The 23,655-nt window shown below is 39.3% G+C and overlaps 1 pseudogene; it reads right to left on the bottom strand.

Annotated features, from left to right (window-relative positions):
• Positions 1-502: 502 nt before the first annotated feature.
• LOC130041626 (NADH dehydrogenase [ubiquinone] iron-sulfur protein 3, mitochondrial-like) lies at positions 503-5,796 on the bottom strand (annotated as a pseudogene).
• Between the last annotated feature and the right edge of the window lie 17,859 nt (positions 5,797-23,655).

The raw sequence follows: 23,655 nt of genomic DNA, 5'->3' as shown, positions 1-23,655 counted from the left end.
TATATATATATATTTCACTTTACCATTTGGTGCCTACTGTTTAAACCCCATCAAATATGGTGTGGTAATTATGGAAAATGGGTAGGAAGTGTCTTATGATGTGTCGCATGATCAAGGAATATGTCCACTCATCTGTGAGGCTCGACCCAAGCATGTGGAAAGTGGCCTGGGGCATGACAGTTCTTGAGTAGTGGAGGTCAGCTGCTGGGGCTGGGTCTCTTGGGGCAGGAAGGACTCTCACCCACCCCCTCTGAGACACCCCAAGTGAAAAATGCCTGGCGTGGAGTCCAGTGGCATGGTTATGGGGGCCTCATTTTATGCTCCCTTTCAAAATAAGCAGTAGTGAGTTCTGGAGGGTGGCCGATTAGGAGATTATCTGGTGCTGGCAGGAGGTGGCTTATGCATGTAACTCCTGGGTTAGAGGAGACTGGGGGAAGCCATGCAGAGGACCTCTGCAGCCAGGTCTCTTTGGGCCCAGAGTTTAAGGCCACAAAGTTCTGCATTACCTGGGTTCTGGGAGACTCAGCCCGAGCAAGATCACAAAAGTCCAAAAAGGGGCGGTTTTCAGCTGCATCAGGCTATCAGTCTGATATCTAAAGGACAATGTAATGAATAATATTCATAGCACATAAAGTCATAAATATGATTCTTTTTCAGAAATCAATTGATCATTTGACATCCCGTTACTCATCAGTTTGCTCGAGTGGGCTCCAGTAACATCTCCATTCATCCCTGTCAAGTACTAGTGTAGCCAAATCGCGTCTGCTCGTTCTAGGAACACAAAGAGCCTCAAACCGATCGTTCAGGGTCTTGATGAAGAAGTCTGACCATCTCAGAGGTGGGCTGACATGCGATCTTTTGATGCCCCATGGAATCCAGTCGGTAACAGCTCTAGTCCAGGGATCATCTCCAAATCTCATTACGTGTCCAGTCCATCTGATTTTCGACACCTTTGCAAACGAGACAGCGTCCCTGATTCTTGATCGTTGACAAAGGTTGGAACTCCAGATTCCTTCTCTCATTTGAGTGAAACATGATACTCCAAGCATAGCTCTTTCAATTCTTCTTTGGGAGACCCTAATAGCATTCTCATTCTGTTTTCACAGGGCCCAGGTCTCTGAGGTGTATGTTAATGCAGGAAGAACAGTGGAATCGAAGAGATATGCCCAGAGCCAGAGGTTCTTCATCCTCTTAACTATTTCTTCGATGCTCTTGAAGAAATTCCAAGCTCTCTTCCTTCTGCGCAACTCAGGTGCCAGGTAATTCCTCATGTTGACTTCACGACCTAAGTACACGTAACTGTTGCATTCGGAGATGGTTATTCCATTAAAAACGAATGGAACATCAGGAATGAGACCATTTCTCATAAACATTATCTTTGTGAGATTCAGCTGTAGTCCAACCTTTCTACTCTCACGGTTGAAGTCAGCCAGCATTTGTGCTGCTTGGCTAATGTTTGTTCTTTTTTTTTATTCTTTTTTTTATTAGTGAAAAACCATGAGGTACAGTTATAGACTTATAAATTTTTGTGCTTGGGTTTCAGTTATACATTGATCAAGTACCCATCCCTCCACCTATTAGAAGGGTGTCATTAGCGAATCGAAGGTGGTGTAGTTGCCGACCATCTAACTTCACTCCCATTCCTTCCCATTCCAGTTGTCACATGACATTCTCGAGGGTGGCACTGAAGAGTTTCAGTGAAATTACCCTGCCGAACCCGTCTCTTGACATAGATGATCACTTCCTTGTAGAATGGTGAGATCCTGGTATTGAATCCGTAATACAGCTTATGGAGGATCCTGATGTATTGAGTTTGAACGCCCTGTTTGGCTAGGGCTTCAACGACTGCTTCCGTCTCAACAGAATCAGAGGCCTTTTTTAAATTAATGAACATTAGACAGAGCAGTATTTTGAACTCTCTTTTTCACAAATAGAAAAAGTAAAGCATATGAAATTATGGACTAAAGTTCAGTTTCTTCTGAAATAAACATCTTAAATCATTAGAAAATACTGTCACTTGACTGTAGGATAACACTCTTGTCCTTCCTCAGGTAGCTTAGGTTTGTCAGGTCACACCCATCTAAGGACACTGAACTTGTATTGTAAGCAATGTCCTTTCTGTGTGGACACAGGAAGACAGTTAATATTATGCTTTGTAACTTGGGAGTTGATTGACTCCGAATAATATTTACTCCTGGGCATCTGATTTCTTGACTTAGTTTCCCTTAGTTCCTAGCACCCCAAAAGCAGGGTCCCGACAAGGGATTGAATGGACCCAGGGCAAGCAGTGAGCTACCCTGGCATAGAAATGGGCCAGGCCAAAGAGCCGTGATACTCAACTATAAGTTGAGGGCATGATCATGGACAAATGCTGTCATGATCCAAAAGTAAGTAACGATGAGACTAGGACCTTGGTGGAGCTAGGAAGATTAACCTGGCCTGAGGACTGCAGAATGTATAGTGAGATGTTCTCAGGAAGAACCAAACTAAGTTTATATCTCTTACTGTGCTCATACAGAATGACATTGCTAGAAATATTAGAAGTAGATTTATTACAACTATTTAAGTAGATTACTAACTGAGGGAAGAACACACCCTTGATGGGATCCCACCCTTGAGAGGATCTCCTAGTAATCTGGAGTAATCTCTGTAGATGAGATTTTATCCTTGAGTTAATCTCCTGGAGTGGTCTTACCTCTCTTTGTTGATTCGTCAATATTCAACCCACCTTTATGTCACCGCCTTATGTGACTGCTATATAAACTAAGAGGTAGGTAAGCTCTGAGAGAGGGGAGTCAGAAGTGACAGAGCTCGGTCTCCAGAGATACAGAGTCAGGGCAAGGGGGGCTCAAGCTTGAGAGAAAGAACAGCCGTCATGATACAGGCACACACAGAGCTCAAGAGCACCGAACGCAGGTGGTGAGAAAGAGCCATCCAGTGAGCCCGTGAACACACAACCTTCGGCGAGATAAGATTTTACACTTGACAAAGGACCGATTAGGTAAAATGCCACTTTATAAAGTAGGTTAATTTCATGTATAAACCTTTCCTATATATATCACTGTGCTATAGTTAAGTAAATAGGGTTTATAATTCTATAAATTTTGAGAAATATACATAAGCAGTAACTCTATCCATTAACTTTATTACAATTTTTTGTTTTGTAGTATTTTCATATGTTAAAGACACATCATAAGGCATTTCCTACACATTTTCCATAATTACCACACCATGTTTGATGGAGTTCAGACAGTAAACAACAAATCATAGAGAAATATATATATATATATATATATATATATATATATATACATACATATACGCAACATCTTATCATCTCATTCCTAATTCGGTCAAACTGGCAGGCTACCAAATGTAACATGCCCACACGGCAGAGTCTGGCAAACTCCCCGTGGTATACCCAATATGCCAAATACCAGTAACAATGATGGGTCTCATTCTCCTAACCCTGAAAAAAGCCTTGAATATGGCACTTTAAAAAAAAAAATCTCAGGGCTAGGACGAAGAAGACATTACTGGCACCTGCTCGAGGCAATCGACGAACAACAGGGTGGTCGTGATCGTGATCGTGATATATATATATATCTACCCATGATGCCACAATAGTGCCAAAGAGTTCTCAGTTGGTGGTCGTTCTGGGAGTTCTCTTTTTGAACTTTGCAGCCCTTTCTCCCCGCTCTGTGAAGAAGAATTTTGCACAAAGGAGACGGTGGTCCGATCCCATTCGAAATTTTGGGACAGCAGCGACATCAGTCAGGCAAGACCGTTGATTGAATATGATGTGGTCTATTTCATTGTGGAATCGTCCACCGGGAGACTCCCATGTCCATCGTTTAGATTCTGCCTTCTGGAACCGTGAGTTACCATGGATGGTCTTGGTCGACATGATGATCTCAGACAGTCTCTCACCCTGTTCGTTCCATTCTAGGCCATGGGTCCCGATGTGAAGTTCTTCAGCTGATCTTCTAGGTCCTATCTTGGCATTAAAATCACCCACGATGATCTTGTAGAAGGTGTGGTCTTCTTTATAGAACTTCTCCAGCTCCATGTAGAACTTCTCAATTTCTCTTTCACCATAACTGGATGTTGGTGCGTAGACAATGAAGATAGAAACTGCAGGCAGTGAGCCACATCTATTCAAATGTAAACATCCGATTCGGGTTGTTAGGCATTCGAATGAATCAATGCTCTTGGCCAAGTTTGTGTTGACAAGGACACTGACGCCTCCGACACCTCTTTTATCGCATGTTCCGAGGGACAGTTCTTCTCCAGTGTCGAAAACGGCATGGTGAGATTCGTGCCTTCTTGTCTCGGTCAGACCAATGATGTCGTACTTGATCATTCGCTCTTGTACCATCAGGTCCTTGATGGATGCATCTGATGCGAGTGTACGTGCATTGAAAGTACAGACGATCATTTTTGTCTTCCTTCATTGTGGCAGCCTTGTTCGCCCTTGAGATTTTGTCGGCCTCTCCTTTCTCATCCTTCTCAGTGCTGCCATGTCGGTGAAGCCTTCAGGGTCAGGTGAATGAGACCAGTTGTAGTTACTGGTTTTGGCATATCGAATACACAACGGATAGCTTGCCAGGCTCTTCCGTGCAGACGGAATACTCTCGGTAGCTTGCCAGTCTTTCCGAGAGGGATAGAGGCTTTTGGGGCGACCTCTAATCACCCTTGTAGGTGTTACCATATTTGATCCCTATCAAATATGGTATGACAATTCCAGAAGATGGGTATTTAGTGTCTGATGATGTGTCACGCGGCCACTTCGCAGCCGCATGGGTCCAAAAGGTGTCCTGGAGTGTGGCAGTGGCTGGGTAGTGGAGGTAGTGTCGATAGTGGAAGTCTGCCAGTGGGGTATTTATCTGGGTAGGGTGGGTCTTCTGTGTGCAATTCAATCTCTGGGTGTTTGATGGAAGCAGACAGGGCAGGGTAGGGTGGGGCTCCTGATCAGAATCCCTTTGTCACCTGTGGTTGGTGGGAGCAAGCAGAGAAACTCTGTCCCTGGGTCTGCCGAGCCTGGAGTCCAAGGTCTCAGAGAGTTCCGCTTATCTTGTTCTGTGGGTCTTCAGTCGTGCGTGAGTCTTGGCCGGAGCTGCCACGGGGGTCCAGAAAGCGTCCTGGAGTGTGGCAGCAGCTCCACATAGCCAGACAAGGGAAATTCTTTCCTGAAAGGATGGCCCTCAAAGCCGTAATCTGTCAGGATCCTCCTTAGGTCAGGATGGTTAGCGAAGAAGACACCAAACATATACCAGATCTCCTGCTCGTACCAGTTGGCTGCCTTGAACACAGGCACAGAGGAGTGGATGGGAGTCAGCTCATCCGCGTAGGTCTTCACCCGGATCCTGGAGTTGAAGCGCAGAGAGAGGAGGTTATAAACAATCTCGAAACGGTTCTGCCGGGTGGGGACGTCAACTGCTGTCAGGTCAGCCAAGGATTTGAACTGTGCGTTGGTGTATTCCCTGAGGAATGTCACACTGGGATGACGCTGTTGGGATGGATGCAGATATCTAACTCCCCATAGCAGGACACCTGAACATGCTGGACATACTTGGGCAGGATTTCGGCCACGTACTCTCCAAAAGCTAAGAGCTGCTTGTTGGTGACATCATCCAGTGGTCTGACAGTGGGGCGCGAGTTGGCCGTGGCGCTCTCCTTCCGCACCGGCAGCAGCAGCGCCGAGGGTTGCCGGGCCACCCAGCTCAGCACCACGGCCCCCACCAGGTCGCACCACCAGCCTCTCGCCGCCGCCGCCATGTTCCCCGAACGCAGCCAAGCCCCCATTGACGAGGAATACAATCGACTGGTTCAGCACCTCCATGAATGTGCAGGAACACCAAGAGAGAGATAGTCACAAAAAAATCGGCTGTCTTCAAAAACTCTTGAGCTAATTTGCAGCGTGGTTTGGTGCATGCCTCACGCAATCGCAAGCTAACGTCGAAGTTCGCAAAGCAGTGCAGAGATGCAATCAAGGAAGACCTCAAAGAGAGAAGAGCAGAAGTACTGGTAGATGCGGCAGAAGCCAGGAAAAGTATTCGTAATGCCCGCCTGTCCTTCGCCAACTACTAGACCAAGATGACTGCCCTCCGACATCCTGATGGATCCATCACATCCTCCAGAATGGCAATGGAGAAGATTATCCATGACTTCAACTCAAATCTCTTCGATAGCCATGTCCACTTGCCGACATACCAAATTCCACAGGATGGATATGTCGTTCTGAACGTTCTCCCTTCCAAAATCCGACACGCCATTTCGTCGGTAAAGAAACAAACAGCACCCGGCCCAGACAAGGTCAGACCTGAACACCTGAAGAACCTGCCGTCAGTACTCATCAATACACTGGCTCGGTCCTTCACTCGATATCTGTCTGAATGCAAGGTTCCATCCCAATGGAAAACCAGCAGGACCGTACTACTGTTCAAGAATGGAGACATCCATGACATTGGCAACTATCGCCTGATCTGCCTATTGTCTGTCATCTACAAGTTGTTCACTCGAGTCATCCTAAATAGGATTAGCAGAACACTAGATGAAGGACAACCATGCGAGCAAGCCGGGTTCCGCAAAGGATTCTGCACCATCGACCATATCCACACGATAACCAAGCTCACTGAGGTTTCTCGGGAGTTCAAGATGCCGCTCTGTTTAACGTTCATTGATTTAAAGAAGGCCCTTGATTCTGTTGAGACGGAAGCGGTCATTGAAGCCCTAGCCAATCAGGGCATTCAAGCCCAATACATCAGGATCCTCTGTGAGCTGTGTTGCGGATTCACTACCAGGATCTCACCATTCTACAAAGAAGTGATGGTTGATGTCAAGAGAGGGGTGCAGCAGGGTGATACCATTTCACCGAAACTCTTCAGTGTCACCCTCGAGAACATCATGTGATGACTGGAATGGGAAGGAATGGGAGTGAAGATAGATGGTCGGCAAATACACCACCTCCGCTTTGCTGATGACATTGTTTTAATAACACCAAACATCAGTCAAGCGGTACAAATGCTGGCCGACTTTGACCGTGAGTGTGGAAAGGTAGGACTACAGCTGAATCTTACGAAGACAATGTTTATGAGAAACAGCCTCGTTCCTGATGCCCGATTCGCTCTCAATGGAACGACCATCTCCAAATGCAACAGCTATGTGTACCTAGGTCGAGAAGTCAACATGACAAATAGCCTGGCACCCAAGCTGCTCAGGAGGAAGAGAGCGGCTTGGAACGCCTTCAAGGACGTCGAAGAAATAGCTAAGAGGATGAAGAACCTCCGGCTCCAGGTACATCTCTTTGATTCCACTGTTCTTCCTGCATTAACATATGCCTCAGAGACCTGGGACCTATGCAAACAAGATGAGAACGCTATTCAGGTCTCCCAAAGAAGACTAGAAAGAGCTGTGCTTGGAATATCACATTTCACTCAAATGAGAGAAAAAATCCGGAGTTCTGACATCTGTCGACGATCAAGAATCAGGGACGCTGTCTCATTTGCCAAGGTGTCAAAAATCGATGGGCTGGTCACGTAATGAGATTTAAAGACTACCGCTGGACTAGAGCTGTTACTGACTGGATTCCATGGGATGTCAAAAGACCGCGTGGCCGCCCACCTACCAGATGGTCAGACTTCTTCGTCAAGATCATGAACGATCGTTTTGAGGCTCTTCATGTTCCCAGAGCGAACAGTTGCCATTGGGCTACACTAGCACGTGACAGGGACAAATGGAGACGTTACTGGCGCCCGCTCAAGCAAATCGATGACTAACCGGAAATTAAGTGATTATATATATATATATATATATATATATATATATATATATATATATCCACACACACTCATATATGCCTCTTGGAGAGCCCAGCAAGCTACCGAAAATATCCCGCCCTCACAGTCAGTGCCTGGCAAGTTCCCCATGGCATATTCGATATGTCTAAATGAGTAACTGTAACAGGTCTTATTCCCCTGACCCTGAAAGAGCTTGCAATACGGCAGCATTGGGAAAGATGAGTAAGGAGTCTCTGCTAAAAACTCAGGGCTGGGTAAAATGGAGATGTTACTCGCGCCTGCTCAAGTAAATCAACGAACAATGGGGTGACAGTGATATAGTGAAAGACACAGGACATTTGGAGTTTAAAACAATTTCATAGAATTCAGGATTTTTGGTTTCCTGTTTTTGTGAGTATTTTAATTGCTATTTTTGGGCTATTTGTAAATATTCTGACTATGTATATCTCTGTTGCAGGAGATTAAGATAGAATATCACCTAATATTTTTTAAAAGTAGTGTAATTTATATATTATATCCTTACTATTTGTTCTCTCTTCACTGACCTATACTATTCTCTGCCCTTTCCATTACTATGACCATGGAACTTATCTCCTGGTGTAACTTCTTGAAATAGTTCAACTTTTAAATAACATTATACTCATTCAGTAATTTTATTATATGTTGGAAAATATTCATATGATGTCTTAGTGAAAGCCAAATTTTACTTTAATGAACGCCAAAATGTTTTTATTATTACAATAAACATGTAGAAAAATTTATTCTTGAGTTGCAGTTTAGGGAGAAAGTTAAGTATAGAAATATCCAGGGTGAAAGGATTCTAGCTGTTAAGTATTTTTTCTTTGAATAAATATGGGCTAATGCATTTTAAAAAGGATTTATTTGTGTATATGTGTGTAATATGAATGTAACAGGGTATTAAATTGGATCATCTCTGACTAAGATAATTGAATATTCAAATTAAACTCTGTCATTTCTCAAATTTATCCATTTATCTATTTAATTAAATACTCAATCCTATTGATTAGTGGGATTAGATATTGCCCTTTTCCATTTTTCTGTTTGTATCAATTTATTAATTTTTAAACTCTGATGCCATATAGTTTAGGTATCTGAGGATACTTATAATGAAATTGAATATTCTCTGCTTTTATCCAATTAATAGAAAAAAATCTAAGGACGTGAAGAGGAAGTTTACTAATGGAAAATAGTACTGATAGACAAAATGGGTTTTATTATAGGGAATTTTTTTCTAATTATAGTGTTTTCTTTTACGAAGCTTAATTTTGCTACCCTGGATGAATGTATGTTGTGCATATTTTGATAAATTAGTTATAAATCTACTCCATCCAAAGATAGGCATAATAGCCCCCTTTTATATATCTAATAGATAGGCAGTGTGGTAACTCTGTCTCTGTGAAACTTTTCTAGAACCCTGAATTGTGAGAAGCAGGGGTGTAAAACACCTGAGCATATAAAGATGATGTATTAGATACATCTCATAGAACTTTTTGTCTATAGATCACAGATATCTTTAAAGTTCAGTAATGCTGTTTTATGAGTGTGTACATATAAGTCTCTAAATTCTCTAAAATATTTGGGAAGTGAATTAGGCAAAATGTTAAGCAGTATAAAATTTTGGACTATAATAGAAGTCATTTATATATTTAACCTCATTTGTACTTAATGTTGTTTCACTTATGATATCACAGTTATGTGAAGAAATGTTATTAGATTTTCCTGCTACTTCAGTATTTCAAGCTTTAAACTAATAGACTCAGGTGACAAAAGCTGTAGATTATAATACATACTTTTTCTACTTGAAATTGCCATTTATTGGACAGAAATGATTTTATGCACATTAGTGATGTATAAATTACTATCTTCATTCATATTATTAGTCTTTAGTTATACGGTCAGTGAGATAGTTATGACAAGTGATATAATTAAAAACACTATAAATTGAAATAATTTAAATATTCTTATAAAACCCTTTAGTATAATATTTATGATCTCATTAAGAACATAAGTAGGACACTTTTATTTTCAATTATGTTGTACTACATAGAAAAGCTTTGGGTAGATTTAGAGACACAAATTTAGAGATGCATATTTTAGAGAATAAGCCTTTAGAAGCCACTGCTCTGTATATGCATGGTCAATGGCTTGCTGACCATCATACTTCTATTTAAATATTTTAAAGTGATCTTTGTATATTTTTAGTCTAATTTTTGGGGGGAGGATTTTGGGGCCACACTGGTGATACTTGGAGGCTTGATTCTGTTTATGGATCCCTACCAATGGTATTCAGGGGCCAATTTGTCCAAATATTTGATCTACTAGATTTCTAAGGAAATAAATCTATTGTGTGTTACAATCCAAGATAGAAAATGCATCTTGATACATAATTAAATAAGCAGAAATTATTTTTCTGTAAATATGGGATTGATAATTATCCCTAATAGTGTGTGGGGTTCACATTTCCAATTCCCTAATTTCTAATTCTATCATTAATTGCTCAGTTCCTCTTCGTAAACGAATTAGTCATTCATATGATGATGAGATGATTTGACCAATGAACTATTTGTGTGTAATAGAGACAGAAGTTTTACTGCGTATAATGCTTTAGTTTTTGCTCTCTATCCCAAGAAGATAATGCCTGTTATATCCATGGTCAAAGAGAATGAAAAGATGTGAAATAGCCTGAACACAAGCCATGGCTCAGGACATTTCAGCTACTCTAGAAGATTGAAAGACTGTGTTCAGTGCTATAAGTGAGAAATAAGTGCTTTCCAAAAAATTGGGGCTTAAAAATAGTGGGCACTATTTTAAAACAATTTTATATTAAAACTTTCTATTTTCAGTCCATTTTTCCCTTTCTTTCTCTTTGCTTTCCCTTATTCACTTTTATCTGTTGTTCCTTCCTTCTCTATTCTGGTTCTAAGACACACAAAGCAGTACTAGGGGGCTACCTCAGACACTGCTTGGTGTTCACTTTTCTTGGTACAGGGGCAAACGTGAGGTGCCTGGAATTAAATCTGGTCCTCCAGCATGCAAAGTATAGGCTACAGGCATTTGAGTTATCTTCTCAACCCTTAAAATCTTTCTGATGATGTGACCAGAGGGATAATATAGTGAGTAGGGCACTTGCCTTGTATGTGGCCACACTGGGTTGGATCCCTGGTTTCTTGAAATGGTCTCCTGCATCTTCAGGAGCAGTTCTTTAGTGCAGAGACAGGAATATGTCTTGAACACAACCAGATGTAGCTCAACAACTCCCATCCATAAAATAATCTTTCTGGTGAACCCATTATCTGACTATCTCTATTATTTGCTAGTATGTTTTTCTTAATAATTCTCATGTGTTATTCAAGAAGTCTTAGAAAGATTTTAGGAAAATAATTTTTAATGTGATTATTTACTTTTTATAAAACATTTATAATATGGTAACTTAGTTTTATTAACTTCAATAAATTTAATCACTGTCACTATCACTGTCATCACTGTCATCCCATTGTTCATCAATTTACTTGAGCAGGCACCAGTAATGTCTCCATTTGTCCTAGTCCTGAGATTTTAGCAGCTTCTCCTTACTCGTATTTCCCAATGCTGTTGTATTGGAGGCTCTTTCAGGGTCAGGGGAATGAGACTCATTATTGTTACTGTTTTTGGCATATCAACCATGTCATGGGTAGCTTGCTAGGCTCTGCCATACAAGCGTGATATTCTCGGTAGCTTGTCGAGCTCTCCGAGAAGCATGTATACATATTTCTCTCTATGATTTGTTGCCTACTGTCTGAACCCCATCAATTATCCTGTGGTAGTTATGAAAAATGGGTAGGAAGTGTCTTATGATGTGTCTGGAAAGCAGCCTGGGGTGTGGCGGCGATTGGGTAGTGGAGGTTGGCTGCCGGGGCTGGGTCCCTTGGGTCAGGGAGAGCTCTCACCCGCCCTACTCTGGGGCGTCTAGAGTGAAAACAGCCTGGTGCAGAGTCCAGTGTCATTGTTGTTGGGACCTCATTTTATGCTCCCTTCCAGGAGAAACAGCCGTGAGTTCTGGAGGGTGGCCAGTAAGGAGATTATCTGGTGCTGGCAGGAGGTGGCTTAAGGTTGTGATCCCTGGGTCTCTGGATCGCCAGGCTTGATTCAAGTGATCTGGCTGGCTAGGCAGGTATTCCCTTCCTCTCTCATTGCTCCATGTATGTCCCTCCCAGAGCTGCGGGCTCAGTCAAAGAGAACGGCCTTTCCCGAAGAGAGACGGACCGGTCTTCAGTCGAGGGTATATGAGTAGCTGTGCTCCCCTGCTAGAACCTCCAAACAGGCTCTCAATAAATTTAATATTTATTTAAAATTTATTTGAAATACTTTTTTAAAACTTCAAATTTTCTTTTATTCCTGCATAAAAAATTATATTGGTAAAAACGTTACTAATAAACTTTCAGTTGCTATCACAACTAGTACAGTTTCTTGTAGGAATCAGTTTTCAGTTTTGGCATAGATTTTAGTTGTGATTTGTTGCTTTGCAATTTAATGTTTAAAGTTGAATTGAAATTAATTTGGAATGTTTTATTTAAGTTTGATATTAATAATAATTTAAATTATGTTATAGTAAGATTATAAGTTGCATCATTTTTTTAAAAAATAAGACAACATATTGCAGAACTAAACAACCCCAAACCAGAAAGAAAACTACAAATAAAAATAAATAAAAAATGTTTTAAATTAGGAATAGATGTTTTAGATGCTGATGGTACTTTTTTTCTAATTGTGACCACTTTTGTACATGTCAAATTTCATAAATATACCATACAAATAAACATTCTGAAAAGGGAGGTTCATCTTTGTAATATATGGGGACTTATAATTTAAATTTATGCTAATGACTTTGGGGAACAGGCTCTTTAGAAGAAGCACTATAGTTATTTAACAAGTAATAATACAGTGAAAGGGCTTCCAGCAGTTTGAAGCCAAGGCCCTTTATAAATCCAAAATTACAAGATTAATAATGTGTATTTGCCAGAGTCTTTCTTTGGGGATCTCCTGAAGCACATTGCAGAACTTCATAAACATCTTTATTTTCATAGATAGTAGAAGCTCTATTCTAATCTATTTTTGTGTCACATTTATTTACTGTGTATCTATATTTACACACCCAGAATCAGGACAAAGAACTCTCTGCAGAGTGATGATTTAGCAGCAGAGTCATGGCACTTTTCACAAGAGCAATTCAGCATTCTTTTGTAATACCCACCTTCACAATGAATGTGCTTGTACTCATCTTACCTTTCTCATGAAACTGGAGCAAACAGACCACTGTCTGGATTTTGAAATTTTCAGGAACTGAATACGACAACAACACTATTTGAGCTTGGTGTATCATTTACTAGCTTGCATGAGCACCAATCAGGAAATCATGTTTACAATATCTTGCTGGTACCTGTGATTCTGAAAATTTGTCTGGTTGCTGGAAATTTGTGCTCTGGTAGCTATGGGTAGCTCTAAGATCTAGCTGACATAGACTTTCTCCTAGACTAATTGTTTTTGCTATCTAGCAGCTGATGTGACATCAAGGTCTGACTGGTCCCAAGCAGTTACTAGAGATAACAGTCACACATATGCCGTCAGATACAATACAGTGAACTGATCTTCAAAACTACTAGGGGCTTTGCTTTTGTCAACATCTGTTGGATAACATTGGTTTGTCCTTGCTCCTCCCTCAGGGAGCTTAGGTTTATTGAGTTACTCCCACAACAGTGCTCCTGAGGCACTCCCAATTCCATCAGGCACTGATAATCCTATATTGCTTTTCTCTTTCCTTTATGTCATTTGCCTACCTTAGCAATGTCCTTTTTGTAAAGACATAGGAAGACAGTTGATGCTATGTTTTTGCAACATTGAAGTTAATTGACTCCAAATAATATTTACTCCTGGGCATCCATAATATTTACTTAACTTAAGCCACAGTTTCCCTTACTTCCTAGCACCCCCCAAAAGGAAGGTCCCAGTGAGGGACAAGGATGGACCCAGGGCAAGCTGTAAACTACCCTGGCATCGGAAAGGGAAAAACTAAGTGCCATTAAAAGTATAATAAATTAAGAGTACGGTCATGGAACAAACTTTTAAATGTCCCAAAGAGAAGTAACTGAAAAAGGACCCTGATGAGATTAGGAAACACTAACCTTGTCTGAGAACTATAGTCTGAGATGTACAGCAAAGATGTCCCCAGGAAAACCCAAACTTCAAGCTTAATATACTTATTGTGTTCATAAAAAATGACTAGAAATAAATTGGTTTCTGTGTTCTGGAGTCGTGGCCGTGCTGGAGAGCCGCTCGCGGGGGGCAACTGGTGGCCTCGGTAGGGCGTGAAGGGCGGAGCGAAACGCCCCCCTTCCCATGAGGTTTTAGTCGCCCCCACACTCCCGGCTCATACCTGCTGTCCACAAGTCTCCCATGTAGCCGCCCTCTTTCTTTCCAGAGAGGAGAGGGCGAATGGGGCAACACCCTTTCCCCTCCGGCAGACTTGATGGGCTGGATCAACGCATAGTCCGTTCACTTTTCTGCTCCAAGCTGCTGGGTTCTGCATTAAGTCCTTGTGCTTCTGGGACCATGGCCGTGCTGGAGAGCCGCTCGTGGGGGGTGACTTGTGACCTCGGTAGGGCGTGAAGGATGGACCGGAACGCCCCCCGACCCATGAGGTTTTAGTCGCCCCACTATCTGACTTTCAGTAGAAATACTTCCAGGGTCAATAGGTAAAATAGCAGAAATCCAAAACCAACATTTAATTCTTGAACCCAGCTGTAGAAACCAAATCACTTCACAATGCTTTTTCAGCATGTCTGATTTGAGGGGGGGGGTAAACTCTAAATAATAGTGGTGAATCTTTTATTGAAACAATGAATCTAATCAAAGCAGATAGAGTGTTAACTAGAATTCATCTGCCTCACAGGGACGGGGAGGGGTGGGGGTGGGGTTTTATTGGGGTTCTTCATGGTAAAAAATAAGTATTGGTAAAGGGAAATGTGTTTGATATTTGCATGACTGAGACATAAACCTGAAAGCTTTGTAACCTTTCCCACAGTGATTCAATAAAAAAAAAAATAAAGAAACTGGTACATTTACACAATGGAGTACTATGTAGCTGTTAGAAAAGATGAAGTCATGAAATTTACATACAGATGGTACTACATGGAAAGTATCATGCTAAGCGAATTGAGTCAGAAAGAGAGGGACAGACATAGAAAGATTGCATTCATCTGAAGAACATAAAGTAACAAAATAGGAGACTAACACCCAAGAGTGGCCGAGATTAGTACCAGGAATTTTGCTCCATGGCTTGGAGGCCAGCCACACATGCTAGGGGAAAAGGGAGCTCAGATAGAGAAGGGAGCACCAAATAAAGGGTGTTGGGAGGATCCTCTCAGGATGGGAGAAGCATACTGAAAGTAGACTATAGACCAAAGAAGATTGCTACTCAATGTCTCTCTTGCAAACCACAGGACCCCAAAGGAGAGAGAGAGAGAACAAAAGGGAATGCCCTGCGACAGAGGCATGGTGGGATGGGGGGGGGGATGAGGGGGAGGGATACTGGGATCCGTGGTGGTGGAATATGGGCACTGGTGGAGGGATGGGTACTTGATCATTGTATAACTGAAACCCAAGCACAAAAATTTGTAAGTCTACAACTGTACCTCATGATGTTTCACTAATAAAAGTAAATAAAATAAAAAAAAATGACTAGAAATATTAGAAGAAATAAAATTTACTATGATTAGTTAAATTAATTATTAGCTGAGAAAAGGAGAAAGCAATACACCCTAGATGGAATCCCTCCCTTGAGCGGATCTCTTAGTAATCTAGAGTGCTGATTCCTCAGATGAGATTTTGTCCTTGAGTTAATCTCCTAAAATTTCCCTTGAAGGAGTGGCTTTACATCTGTTTGTTATGACAATGTTCCACCCCACCTATGTGTACCTGGCCCTTCACAAATTCTATATAACTATTCTTTAAGGGGAAAAGGGGGACTAGACAAGAAAAATAAGGAGTAGATGAGGACTAGTAAAAGGAAAGAGGGAACCGTGACTATAATAAAGGTAAGGACTAGAAAGAAAAATGACTAAATGAGGACCATGACAGAGACAAGGATGATGGAACTATGATGACTGAGGCTATGATCAAAACTACAACTGTGATTGTGCTGTAAAGGTTTGAATGTGAGATCAAACTACACTGGGGAGGAGAGAGAAATAATCTGACTACCAACAAACTTGAGGCCCTATTTCTCCATTCCCCTGTCAGGTGGGGTGAGTGTGTGGGAATGGACATTTACCCTGTGATAGATCTGGGTCAAATTTGAAAAAAAAATATTTTAGATTGCCTCATGTTTTGATTTTCTGGTGACAGTGATGCCCTATCACTAGTTTCAAAGGGACTAGGAAGTAGTAGCCAGAGAATTTGAGCTTGTGTGAGACCTAGGAGAGCTTTGAACTAAATGCATTCAGTGATGCCTCGTATTGTTAGAGCCCTACATCGGGAGAATCTGATTGGCAGCTAAAGATTTTCTATCACTCTCTCATAGTTCTCTGTCACAGTTCAGTAGATTGATTTATTTATTCCTTATGTTCCTTAGATATGTGCTTGAACCTCTTTGTTGGCTGTGAGTGTTTTGGGAAGACTCAGTGGAAAGGGCTAGCAGGTTTGGCTAAGAGGACCTGCTTTGTTTTAGCCCAGCATACTAAGTAGACTATGCAGACCTTTCCAGGTGGTCGACTAAGCATGAGCCTGATGTGTGATTTAGCTCTTGGAGGACCTGATGGCCTGATTGCGTATGCTATTCTTCCAAGGTCTTGCTTAGCTGATGACCTTTGAGGTAGGTGATTCTCTCTGTCAGTTTGGAGGTCTCTTCTCCACTGTGATGGTTCTGTCATTCTGTCAGAAACAACAAAATCCCCTGTACTCTGTTCACCGTGCTGTGCTGGCTCAGCCTTCCCCAGACACTCCTCAGAGTCATTAGGACACTTCACTATAGGTATTTCCCCTTTGTCTTCTTTCAGTGGTCCGGGCTTCTCTTTTCCTCTCTACACTCTTGCACTTCCTTCATTTGAAATTCTGTCAAAGGTGAGTGCCTAGTCCTTTGGGGAAGCTGCTGAGACTTTGGCTAGAATGTGCACTCAGTCTGTTTCTCAGTAAAGATCTTGCTGTGGGAAAAATGTTCATGGAATCCCTTTCATTTGGCGTTTAGGGCCCCTTCTATATATCTCAAGTTGTAAGACTTTAACTGAGATGCGATGCATAGGTATTTGTTAAGAAAAGAATTTTTGAAGTTTATTGTTAATGTTGTTAATATGTCAGCTATTTCAGCAATAAAGTTATAGCTAAAGCATAGCCCTATATCGCCATATATTATATTGTATAGATATATGTTATAAGTGTGTATTTTAGTGTATATGTTACTATATAAAATTGCAATGCAAAAATTAGTGTATGGAAAAAAGAAAAAAGAAAAAAATTAGTGTATGGATACATGTGGTAATTTTTATTTCAAATTTTACCTTTAAAACATTAAATAAATCTATTTTTATAATTTTTTTTATTAAATGAGGCCATTGTATACTGGAAATATTAATGATATTGGTGTTAGTAGGTGAAAGTTGTAAGGTGTAAGTTGTATTTTTATTTTTTAATATTTTTGTATTTTTATTTTAAAATTGTACTTAAATTAATTACATACAACCTTGGCTACTTTGTTAAAATTAATATTAAAATCTGTATTATTAAAATTATTATAAAAGGCCCTCCCGTTGATCGTCGATTTGCTCGAGCGGGCCCAGTAACGTCTCCATTGGAGACTTTGTTGTTACTGTGTCTGGCATATCGAATACTCTCGGTAGCATTATTATAAAATATTAAAATCTGTAATTTTAATATACTCATATACAAAAATAATTGTTAAGGGGCCAGAAATATAGTACAGTAAATAGGGCATTTGTCTTACATGCAATCAACCTGGGTTCAATCACTGACATTCCATATGGTCACCAAGACTGCTAGGAGTGAGTGTAGAGCAAGGAAAAACCCCTGAGCATCACTGGGCGTGTCCACCCAAAATTGTTATACATGCCTAGCAGTATAATAATGTGGACAGTTATATATATTTATTAAATTAAACTTTATAAATAGAAAATTTAATATTCTTAAAAATAACATTTTTATCAGTTTGCTGCACAGATAATTCTCTGTACATGTAAACATATAATAAGATATTAGTCTAGCTAATAACTTGTTGATATTAAATGTCATTTATAACATATTTACATTATCTATTCTACTACTGTTTTGGCATTATCTATTCTATGTACTGGTTTTGACATTGCACTAACATATGCCTCAGAGACCTGGGCCCTACAAAAACAGGATAAGAACGCTATTTGGATCACCCAAAGAAGAATCGAAAGAGCTATGCTTGGAGTATCATGCTCCACTCAAGTGAGAGAAGGAATCTGGAGTTCCGACCTCCATTGATGATTAAAGATCAGGGATGCTGCCTCGTTTGCCAAGGTGTCGAAAATCAGATGGGCTGGATACATAATGCGATTTGAAGATGACCACTGGACTAGAGCCGTTGCCAACTGGATTCCACAGGACATCAAAAGAATGCGTGGCCGCCTACCTACGAGATGGTCAGACTACTTTATCGAAACCCTGAACAAATGTTTTGAGGCTCTTCATGTTCCTGGAGCAAGTAGATGATAATTGGGCTACATTAGCATGAGACAGTGACCAATGGAGACATTACTGGCGCTCGCTTGAGCAAATCGATGGTCAACAGGATGACAAGTGACAAGTAATACAAGTGATTCTACGTACACACATGTTATATGACTTATATATTAGTTATTTTTAAAATTAAAGTGTGATGTATTTGGAGGACCCTCCCAGGAGGGGAGATGCATGTCGAAAGTGGACTATGGACTGAACATGTTTGCCACTCAATGCCTCTTTTGCAGACCACAACACACAAAAGGAGAGAGAGAACACAGGGGATTGCCCTGCTACAGAGGCAGGGGGGGATAGGGGGATGGGGGTGGGGGGGATATTATCCATGGTGGTGGAAAATGGGCACTGGTGGAGGGATGGGTATCTTATCATTGTATAATAAAATAAAATCAAAAAAATAAAAAAAGTGTGATGTAAATAAAATCTACAGTATTGCAAAAAAAATTAAGCCTTTTAAGTCTTGGTTTTCAAAGTAAGTTTCTCTATGGTAACTCAAAACAGTTCATTTCAAACATATAGTGAGTAAACAGTCCTTTTATGAACAATACAATAAACTGATTGGAAATTGAAATTAAAATTATTTGCAGCTCATTGGTGTATGGTTAACTACAGACTAATAAAGTATCTTAAGGTATTACATTAGAAAGCAAGTTTGGACATACGGACTTGATGCATGATTGTGTAACAGATGCTGTGAATATTAATAATACTATGTAATGACTTTTGTTTTCCCATGGCACATTCAGAAATTGTTTTAAATTAATTTTTAAAATTACTATTCCTCGTTGCCTTTTAGCAGTTTTAGCACAGCGTTAAGTCAGTTTACCCTGATGGGCTAATGCCTTTATAAATGCAAATATACCATTCACAGGAAGACCTAATTAAACCGTGTATCTCATTTTGGGGTTGTGTTTTAACAATTTCAATCATGTTTAGGGAATTTAATGATGGAGAGTTTGTTTACTTTTAAAATTGAAACAAGTGATGCCAATTTTTGTCTGTAAATAAAAAAGTATTAACTTTTTGGAAGATTTTTATTTTACTCTGTTGCTCTCTTTAGTCTCTAGCAATTTTAAGATAAATAAAACATTGGTGCATTTTATAATACTAAATCATGCCAAAGTGAAATGGAAAAGCTTCTGGGGAAAGTGACTTCTTTTCTGAACCAATGAGTGTTTTTCAAAATGATCTGCATCAGGTTTGATAAGTCTAATTTCCCATGTATAACATTTGTTTTAAACGTGCCCTTAGGATTTTCTCTGCTACATAAAATTTAGATCATAATTTATTTGGTTTTCTCTCTTTTTATTGACTTTGTACATATAAAAATTTCTTCAGAATTTGAGTAGCCATTTAAGAATGTTAATTTTATAATTCTTCTCGTATTTTGTGGACAGCATCATTTGTTTTGTAGCTAGAGTAATGGAAGGAAATATTTTTTGACCATTAAAGATCAAAGGGTTAGATTTTAAAGTCTTTTGATAATAAATCCAAATATAGATTGATAAGTCTATTCCAGTATAACAAAGAAATCCATCATTAATTATAGAAAGTAAAATCATACTTGAACATCGCTTGATTACAATATTTTGACATTTAGTTTATATAATTATAACAAAATCCATAATGCTATGTTGTGACATTCAATGCTAACATCATTCTAGATATATTTCTAACACTTTCCTGTTTAATTCTTCAAACAGCAATACCTGATGTATTTCTAACTTAAGAAACGCAGTCTTGTCCTCATCAACCCCTAATTAGCCTGGGGCCTTGTCTACTTCCTTTCCAAGACAAGGATATTTATAGTTTGTATTAGGCTTGTCACATTGTGGAGGAATATCTTTCCCTATTTTGGGTTTAATATATTTATTTAAGCATAGGAATCATATGACATTTCCCCAACCTCACTGCTGTACCTGTGTCTTTCAGGGAAGGGATGTTCTGCAACACAAGAGTAGTGCCTGTAGGCCAAATGTCCCCAAAAGGTTGACAAGATTGACCCATTGTCCCTAGGGGAGACAAATGCTAACTGACCTTGCTCTGTCTCTTCTCTATGTGAGTAAATTCCTATTGTATTCGATATTTGATGTTAAATTTTCCTTGACAACTTTCATACTTCATTAAGGTAGACAAAGGACCTCCCCTAAAAGTGTCAACTCCCTGTGCTTAACAACAGATATCATTTGCTAATAGCATTATGTGAGGGAAAGCGGTCAGGATAAAAGTATTGGGAGATAGTTCCCTATGATATTTCTGTACATCTTGTGTATGACTCATTCATTATCTTTTAACACTTTTATTGATGTTTAAGTAACATGAATTATAGATACAGTAACATATATAACACACATATAACATGGTTATACTAATGTATAAAGTTTTGATACACAAAGTTTGATACATCTTCACCATCACCAGAGTGCTAAAGACCCTCCAACTCTATCCTTATGCCTTTTATTTTCCTGCTATTCTCTCCTCCTACAAGCTCTGGGTGCTTCCAGGCTTTTTGATAGGTGGTATTCTCACTGAAATGTGATGACATCTCATTGGCACTTTAATTTTTATTTTCCTGATAATAAGTGATGTTAAACACGTTTTAATATGCCTACTGCCTACTGGTTCTCTGTGTGTCCTCTCTGGGACATACACGTCCAGTCCAGTTTCCCTCCTCATTTTTTTTTTTTGCTGGGGTTAATTTGGTATTTTTTTCTTGTTGAGCTTTGTAAGTGCAATATTAGCACTTCATCTGATATATGGCGTGTTCCTATCTTTTACATTCGTTCAGGTGTTTTTTTTAAAATGTGTGTCTCTTCCAAGAAAAACTGTTTACTTTTAATTAATTAACTAATTAATTCATTCTAACATTGATGGTACTCAGAGATTACTCCTGGCTCTGTACTCAGTAATTATATGGCTATAACAAGTCTCACAGTGGAGATGTTACTGGTGCCCACTCGAGCTAATCGATGAACAACGGGAGGACAGTGCTACAGTGCTACATGAGGTATTTTAGTTAAATTGATGTTTTGTTTAGGATTTATTATTCTGAATGGATGTTAATCTTGTCAAAAAATTTCTCTGCATATTTAGATGTAATATAAGGACTTAATCTTATCTTTGGTTTGTATATTACATTAATTGATTTGTGTATATTAAAAGTTCTTGGCACAAATGGAGTGAATCTCACTTGAAAATATAGTAAATTGGTCAATTTATTATATAGTTGGATTTATTTTGCTATGGTTATGTTGAAAATGTTTGCACCAATGATCATCAGGGACACTGACCTGTAATTTTCTTTTTTTTCTTTTGTAAGGCTTATTTCTAGCTGATTTTGATATTAGTGTAATAATGGCTGCATAGAAGTTTTGGGGAGAGTTTCTCGTTAGTCATATTTTGGAATAGACTGAGAATTCATTGAATGTTATGTAGAAATTACTAGTGAACCCATCTGAACTTGTGGTTTGGTTCTTGGGATATTTAAAACTAAAGTCTCAAATTCTTTACTTCTGATGTTCTGTTCAAGTTTTCTATTTCCTCCTGATTCAGTCTTGAGAGGTTGTACAATTACAGAAATTCAACCTTTGCTTCTAGATTCTCCAGCTTAGTAGTATAAAGTTGTTCATGTTAACCTATTATGATTTTTGTGTATCTGAGGGTTTGGTATAATTTCCTCCTTTCTATCTCTTATTTGATTTATTTGGAGTTTCTCAATTTTTTATCTTGTGAGTCTACCTTAGATTTGTTCTTCTTGTCTATTCTTTCAAAAAAGCTACCTCTGCAAATTTATTGATGATTTGCATTGCTTCATTGATTTCTGTATCACTTTTATTTCCTTCCCTATATTTGCTTTAGGATTTTTATTCGTATTTTAGTTTTACAAGAGGTAGATTAGATTAAAATTTTTTCAAATTTTTCTTATTTTCTAAATTTATTATTTTCTGGGCTGGAGCTATAGCACAGAGGGTAGGGCGTTTGTCTTGCACACTGCCTACTTGGGTTCGATTTCTCTGCCCCTCTTCGAGAACCTGGCAAGCTACACAGAGTATCCTGGCTGAAGGCAGAGCCTGGCAATCTCCCTGTGGTGTATTTGATACGCCCCAAACAGTAACAACTCTCACAATGGAGATGTTACTGGTGCCCACTTGAGCAAATGGATGATCAATGGGGTGACAGTGCTACAGTGCTACATTATTTTCTAATGTAAGCCTCTATTTCTAATATCTTCTCCCATAGTATTGATTTTTTTTCCCATGGCTTCTGACAGCTTGTGCCTTCTTTCTTATTTTGAGGAAAATTTGAATTTCTTATTTGATTTTTCTATTTTATGCATTACATTGATAAATTTCAAAATATTTGAGCATTTCCTGGTCATTTTACATTGTTTCTGCCATCATAGCATTGTGTTCTGCAAAGATTCTTTGCATGTTTTTTATTTTTGTAAATTTATTGACTATCTAGTTGCACCCTCTTATGTGATCTGTCCTGGAGAATATTTAGTGTGCATTGAAATGGAATGTGTGTTCTGCTTTTGTGAGGTAGAAGGCACTGTAGATGTCTATTAATCCCATTTTTCCAATTCTCATTTAGAACTCATGTTTTCTTATTGATATTCTGTCTGATTAAACAGACAGTGATGAAAGTAGGATGCTAAGTAGTCTCATGGCTGTTGTGTTGCTGTCAATGTATATCCTTAGGCATTAAGAGCTACTTTATAAAATTTTCTGAAACTTTGTGCGTATATACTAGGGTCTCTTGAGGTATTGACACCTTAAACTTTATGTATGTTCATCCCTGACTCTAATTATTTTCTTTAGTTTGACTGTTATAGTCATTATAAATTTGTCTACCTCTGTCTGATTATTTTTGGTGTACCATTAGCCTATATAATTATTTTCCAACATTTCACTTTGAGCCTATGTTTATCTAAAGGATTCAAGTATCTTTTGTAAGAAGGAAAAAGTTGAATTTTACTTTCTATCTATTGAACCATTTAGTAACTTTTGATGAAAAAGTCAAATCCACTGCCACTTAGGGAAATTATTGATATGAAGAGATAAAGTTTTCTCTTTTTTTTTCT

This window comes from Sorex fumeus, unplaced genomic scaffold (assembly GCF_029834395.1).
Source record: "Sorex fumeus unplaced genomic scaffold, SorFum_2.1 ptg000098l, whole genome shotgun sequence".
Lineage (NCBI taxonomy): Eukaryota > Metazoa > Chordata > Mammalia > Eulipotyphla > Soricidae > Sorex > Sorex fumeus.
This window is presented reverse-complemented; position numbering and strand designations above follow the sequence as displayed.